Here is a 5,656-nt window from a genome sequence, read left to right on the forward strand (position 1 = left end):
AACCCGAGGGAATAAATATAACTTAACGCCGGAAACGGCAAGAGTTGGAGTACAAATTGGGAAAGTTGCATCTGGGGCGTTACAAAGGAGATATTTAATTTTGTGCAAATTGAAGAAAAGAGTCTCCCACAAGCTTGGGGAGGCTTCTCCAATTACTTAATGCTTTTCCTGATCATTCTCTCAAGAAAAATGAAATACTTGATAACTTTTATAATGGACTAACCGATGCTTCCAAAGACCAACTGGATAGTTGTGCTGGTTGTGTTTTCAGGGAAAGAACTGTTGAGCAAGTTGAATTGCTACTGAATAATATATTGAGTAATGAAAATGATATGACACTTCCTGAACCAACTCCGAAGCCAACTCCGAAGAAAAGGGGTATTCTATTTCTCAGTATTGAAGATATGCAAGAGGCAAAAAAATCTATGAAAGAAAAAGGTATTAAAGCTGAAGATGTAAAAGATTTACCGCCTATTGAAGAAATACATGGTCTTGATAACCCGACATAGGTAGTAGAGGTAAAATCTCTCCATAGATTTGATGAAGGTGATATTCCTCATAATTAGTCTGCTAGTCAATACTTGGATGAGTTTGATAATTTTATTGTTAAACAAGAAAATTTCAATGCTTATGTCAGTAGACAACTGAAAGATAATGCTTACATGCTTGACCACTTGGGTGATTATATGAGTAGAACTATTAATGATCTTAAGCTTATTAGTAAACATGCTTCGATGGTTACAACTCAAGTAGAACAAGTACTTGAGGCTCAAGATGATATGCTTAATGAGTTGAATAGTAAGAACAATGACAATGCTATTAGGGTTATGACTAGAGGTAGTAAGATGACCCATGAACCTTTGTATCCCGAGGGCCATCCTAAGATAATTGAGCAGGACTCTTAGAGAATTAATACTGATGCACCTGAGCCTCGTACTAAAAAGAAAAAGAAAACTAATAGGACTTTGCATGCTAGTGAACCTGCTATAGACACACATGAGAATCCCAATGATATTTCTATTTCTGATGCTGAGACAAAATCTGGTATTGAACATGAACCTAGTGCTAATGTTAATGATGATGTTCATGTTGATTCTCAACCTAGTAATGATAATGATGTAGAGATTGAACCTGCTGTTGATCTTGATAACCCACAATCAAATAATCAACGTTATGATAAGAGAGATTTTGGTGCTAGGAAACATGGTAAACAAAGAGAACCATGGGTTCAGAAACCCATTGCGACGCCCCCGATTCAATCGTACACTAATCATACACGCAAACGTGTACGATCAAGATCAGGGATTCACGGTAAGATATCACAACACAACTCTACAAATAAAATAAGTTATACAAGCATCATATTACAAGTCAGGGGCCTCGAGGGCTCGAATTCAAGAGCTCGATCATAGAAAAGTCAGTGGAAGCAACAATATCTGAGTACAGACATAAGTTAAACAAGTTTGCCTTAAGAAGGCTAGCAGAAACTGGGATACAGATCGAAAGAGGCGCAGGCCTCCTGCCTGGGATCCTCCTAAACTACTCCTGGTCGTCTTCAGCGGGTTGCACGTAGTAGTAGGCACCTCCTGAGTAGTAGTAGTCGTCATCGACAGTGGAGTCTGGCTCCTGGCCTCCATCGTCTGGTCGCAGCAATCGGGTATAGAAAGGGGGAAAGGAGGGAGCAAAGAAACCGTGAGTACTCATCCAAAGTACTCGCAAGCAAGGAGCTACACTACATATGTATGCATTGGTATCAAATGAAAAAGGGGGTATAATATGTGGACTGAACTACAGAATGCCGGAATAAGAGGGAGATAGCTAGTCCTTTCGAATACTACGCTTCTCTTAACCTCCATCTTGCAGCAGAAGAAGAGAGTAGATAGTAAGTTCACCAAGTAGCATCATGTAGCATAATCCTACCCGGCGATCCTCTCCTCGCCGCCCTGTTAGAGAGCGATCACCGGGTTGTATCTGGCACTTGGAAGGGTGTGTTCTATTAAGTATCCGGTTCTAGTTGTCATAACGGCAAGGTACATCTCCAAGTCGTCCTGTTACCGAAGATCACGGCTATTCGGATAGATTAACTTCCCTGCAGGGGTGCACCACATTTCCCAACACGCTCGATCCCCTTTGTCCGGACACACTTTCCTGGGTCATTCCCGGCCTCGGAAGATCAACACGTTGCAGCCCCACCTAGGCACAACAGAGAGGTCAGCACGCCGGTCTAAATCCTATGGCGCAGGGGTCTGGGTCCACCGCCCATTGCACACCTGCACGTTGCGAGGGCGGGCGGAGAGCAGACCTAGCAACCTCCATTACAAAGGAAGTTGTGTTACGCGGTCCAACCCGGCGCGCGCCGTTCAGTCACTGACGTCACGAAGGCTTCGGCTGATACCACGACGTCGAGTGCCCATAAATGTTCCTGTGTAGTTGGTTAGTGCGTATAGGCCAGTAGCCAGACTCAGATCAAATACCAAGATGTCGTTAAGCGTGTTATATTGAAGTAACCGCGAACGCCGACCAGGGCCTGGTCCACCTCTCTCCTAGGTGGTCTCAACCTGCCCTGTCGCTCCGCCACAAAGTAACAGTCGGGGGCCGTCGGGAACTTAGGGCCACCACTACCTGGATGGAGCCACTTGTCCTTTCAGCCCCCTCATCAGAATCACATGCAGGTACTCTACAAGCCGACCCGACTTTAGTCACCACCTGTATAGTATGTATGAATGTACCCGTGATCACCTCCCGAGTGATCATGACCCGATCGTATAGCATGGCAGACGGACAAGAATGTAGGGCCACTGATGATAAACTAGCATCCCATACTAAGCATGTAGGTTTGCAGGTAAGGGTATCAACAGTAGTAGCAAGTACAGGCTATGCATCAGGATAGGATTAACGGAAAGCAGTAACATGCTACACTACTCTAATGCAAGAAGTAGAGAGAAGAGTAGACGATATCTGGTGATCAAAGGGGGGCTTGCCTAGTTGGTCTGGCAAGAGAGAGGGGTCGTCAACACCGTAGTCGTACTAGGTAGCAGCGGCGTCGGTCTCGGTGTCTAGCGAGAGAAGAGGGGGGAAGAAACAATAAATATTAAGCAAACTAATGTATAGTGATGCATGACATGACAAGTAGCGGTGCTAGGGGTGCCCTAACGCGGTAAGAGGTGGTACCGGTGAAGGGGGGAAACATCCGGGAAAATATCCCCGGTGTTTCGCATTTTCGGACAGATGAACCGGAGGGGAAAGTTGCGTGTTCGCTATGTTAGGGATGTGTGACAGACGAATGAGCTGTGTATCCGGATTCGTCTCATCGTACTGAGCGACTTTCATGTACAAAACATTTTCATCTGAATTACGAATTATTTTATATGTTTTTTCAAAGTTTTAATATTTTTTGGATTTATTACTAATTCGAATTAAAAACCGAATATACGTTTGTTACCTAGTGCTATTCTAGCCACAATGTATGACAGTGGGCCTAGTGGGCATGGTTTGGCCGAGTCAAAGATTAACTGGTGCATATATGAACAATGTATGTGGGTCCAAATTGTCATTGACATTTAGTTTAACAAAATGTTAATTAATTGAGGTCGTCCCACATGTCATTTTCTATGCACTAACTAATTAACAATTTAATCCCAAGCTAAACTAATCTAACTAAGCAAGGGCCGGCCTCACATCAAGTGGATGTACCACGGCTGTGGTAGGCATGGGCACACAAGCCACGATGGCCATTTCCATTAGTAGCAGCAGCAAAAACGCATCAACATGGCCATGGCTAGCATGAACATCAGTAGGAGCGAGGAGCAGCCCGTTGTGCCCAGAATCAGCAAGCAGCAGCACTAGCGCAGCAACAATGGCGACAGGGAGCAGCAGAGCAACACAGTAGCAAGAAAAACTGCAGGCAGGGCCACGGGAGCGCGGACGCGTGGGCAGGCGCAGGGGAGCAGCAGCGTGGGTGCGCGTAGGGCGCAGCCAGGGCGCGGCCACCGGCAGGAGCAGGAAGGCACGTGCGCATGCTCGGAATTTCGAACGCGGCCATGGACGATGAAGACCGAGCTCGGGGACAACCGCAAACGGTGACAAATCAAAGGGGAAAGGTGGGGAATTAGCAGAGGATCTCACCGCGAGCTCGGAGGTCCGGTTGGGGAGGCCGGAGATGGACCGGAGCTGGGCGAATCAACGGCGAGGTTGTGATGGCGGCGACGGAGAAGACCGGTGATGGCGAGCTTGACGGTGTCCTGACGATGAACCGAGAGGCAGAGAGGAAGGAGATGACGATGGTGGGGCTCCTGGACGCCTTCTCAGGGAGTGTGGAGGTTAGTGGCCACGACAACGGTGATGGCCATGGTGGCTGCAGCTTCGTGTGGAGACGAACGCGGCGACAACGATGCGAGGGGAACGAATGGCGAGGCTAGGGTTGGTCCATGGCTCGGGGCAATTTTATCCATCTTGGGGGCTCATTGGATGGCGGACACGGCGGCATCGGCGGGGTGGATGGCCGCCACGCCATGCCTTCTGTACAGAGATTGAAGGAAGGGAGAGGTGGGCTGGGCTTGTACTATTCATGGTGGGCCAAAGTGCACAGGAGAATCGCATTTTCCTTTGCTGTCAAACTTTTGTCTCGGTTTTCTAATTATTTTAGGCACTAAATGATATTAGTTCTACAAGATACTGCACATATAATTCAACTACAATATTTTGGGTGTTACACACAAGGTTTATTTTTATTTGGGAAAGTTTATGCATTTTTTTATTTTGAAAAGGTCATTTTATTTTCTGATAAACCACTAAATAATTTCCTATGAATTTATTTGTGAGACCAATGAAGTTGGTTTCAACATGAAGATGGTCAGGGGAATTTATAGGATTATTCGAACATTTTTTTGTTTTACTGTTCAAGAATAAAAAAATTCACTTGCAATTTAAAATTGAATTTGACTCTGATTTCTATCAAGTGGCAACTTAGCTTAGCAAGCCTGGTGACATGGCATCATTAGGGTGAGGATGGCATCATTAGGGTGAGGTTATTGTAACTAACCACCGGGGGTGTTACAAATCTCCTCCACTACAAGAAATCTCGTCCCGAGATTTAAGAGGTAGTGTAAGGGGGAAAAGTCTGGTAACGAATCTGGTGAATCTTTTTGGTCTTGGTTGCTCTTCTCGAAGAGGTCGATCCATTACATTGATGTCTTCATTCCTCTGTTTTAGGTCCTCATGATGAAGTCGGCATCTTTTCTTCGGGAACTCCATCATACTTACGTAAAAGGATAAGGGGTATCTTAGGAAGAACTGACCTCTACAAAGTCGATTAGCTGGTAGATAACACCAGGGAAGGTAGTGGAAAGTAACTCCCGAATTGAAACTTAAGAGATTATGAGAGCAAAGTAAGATAACATGAGAGGTTTCGAGCGAGCAGGCAATCGTTCGGTGCCTAATCAGAAGGTGAAAGGGCTTCAGGGCAATGAGAATAAGTATTGCGTATGATACCATAATAGATCACTAGGAAGGTGGCTCGTGAATTACATACGAAACCAAGCGCAAGGGATAACTTTGAAACATGTATGTATAGGAGAGTCAGGTTTCGATCCTATGGAACTATGGGTTATGGGCCCACCATGTGGTTTAAAAGTAGGGAGGGCACTTTCTTCCTGCA

At 45.6% G+C, this 5,656-nt stretch overlaps 1 long non-coding RNA gene across 1 annotated transcript; it reads right to left on the reverse strand.

Moving 5' to 3' along the window:
- Positions 1-1,314: 1,314 nt before the first annotated feature.
- LOC147959804 (uncharacterized) lies at positions 1,315-4,442 on the reverse strand. Its single transcript, XR_015610726.1, has 2 exons — positions 4,126-4,442; positions 1,315-1,640 (listed from the first exon to the last, which is right to left on the reverse strand). It is a non-coding gene; the product is annotated as an uncharacterized LOC147959804 (long non-coding RNA).
- Positions 4,443-5,656: the final 1,214 nt, after the last annotated feature.

This window comes from Triticum urartu, chromosome 7A (genome assembly GCF_056163025.1).
Source record: "Triticum urartu cultivar PI428250 chromosome 7A, HENAU_Tu73, whole genome shotgun sequence".
NCBI lineage: Eukaryota > Viridiplantae > Streptophyta > Magnoliopsida > Poales > Poaceae > Triticum > Triticum urartu.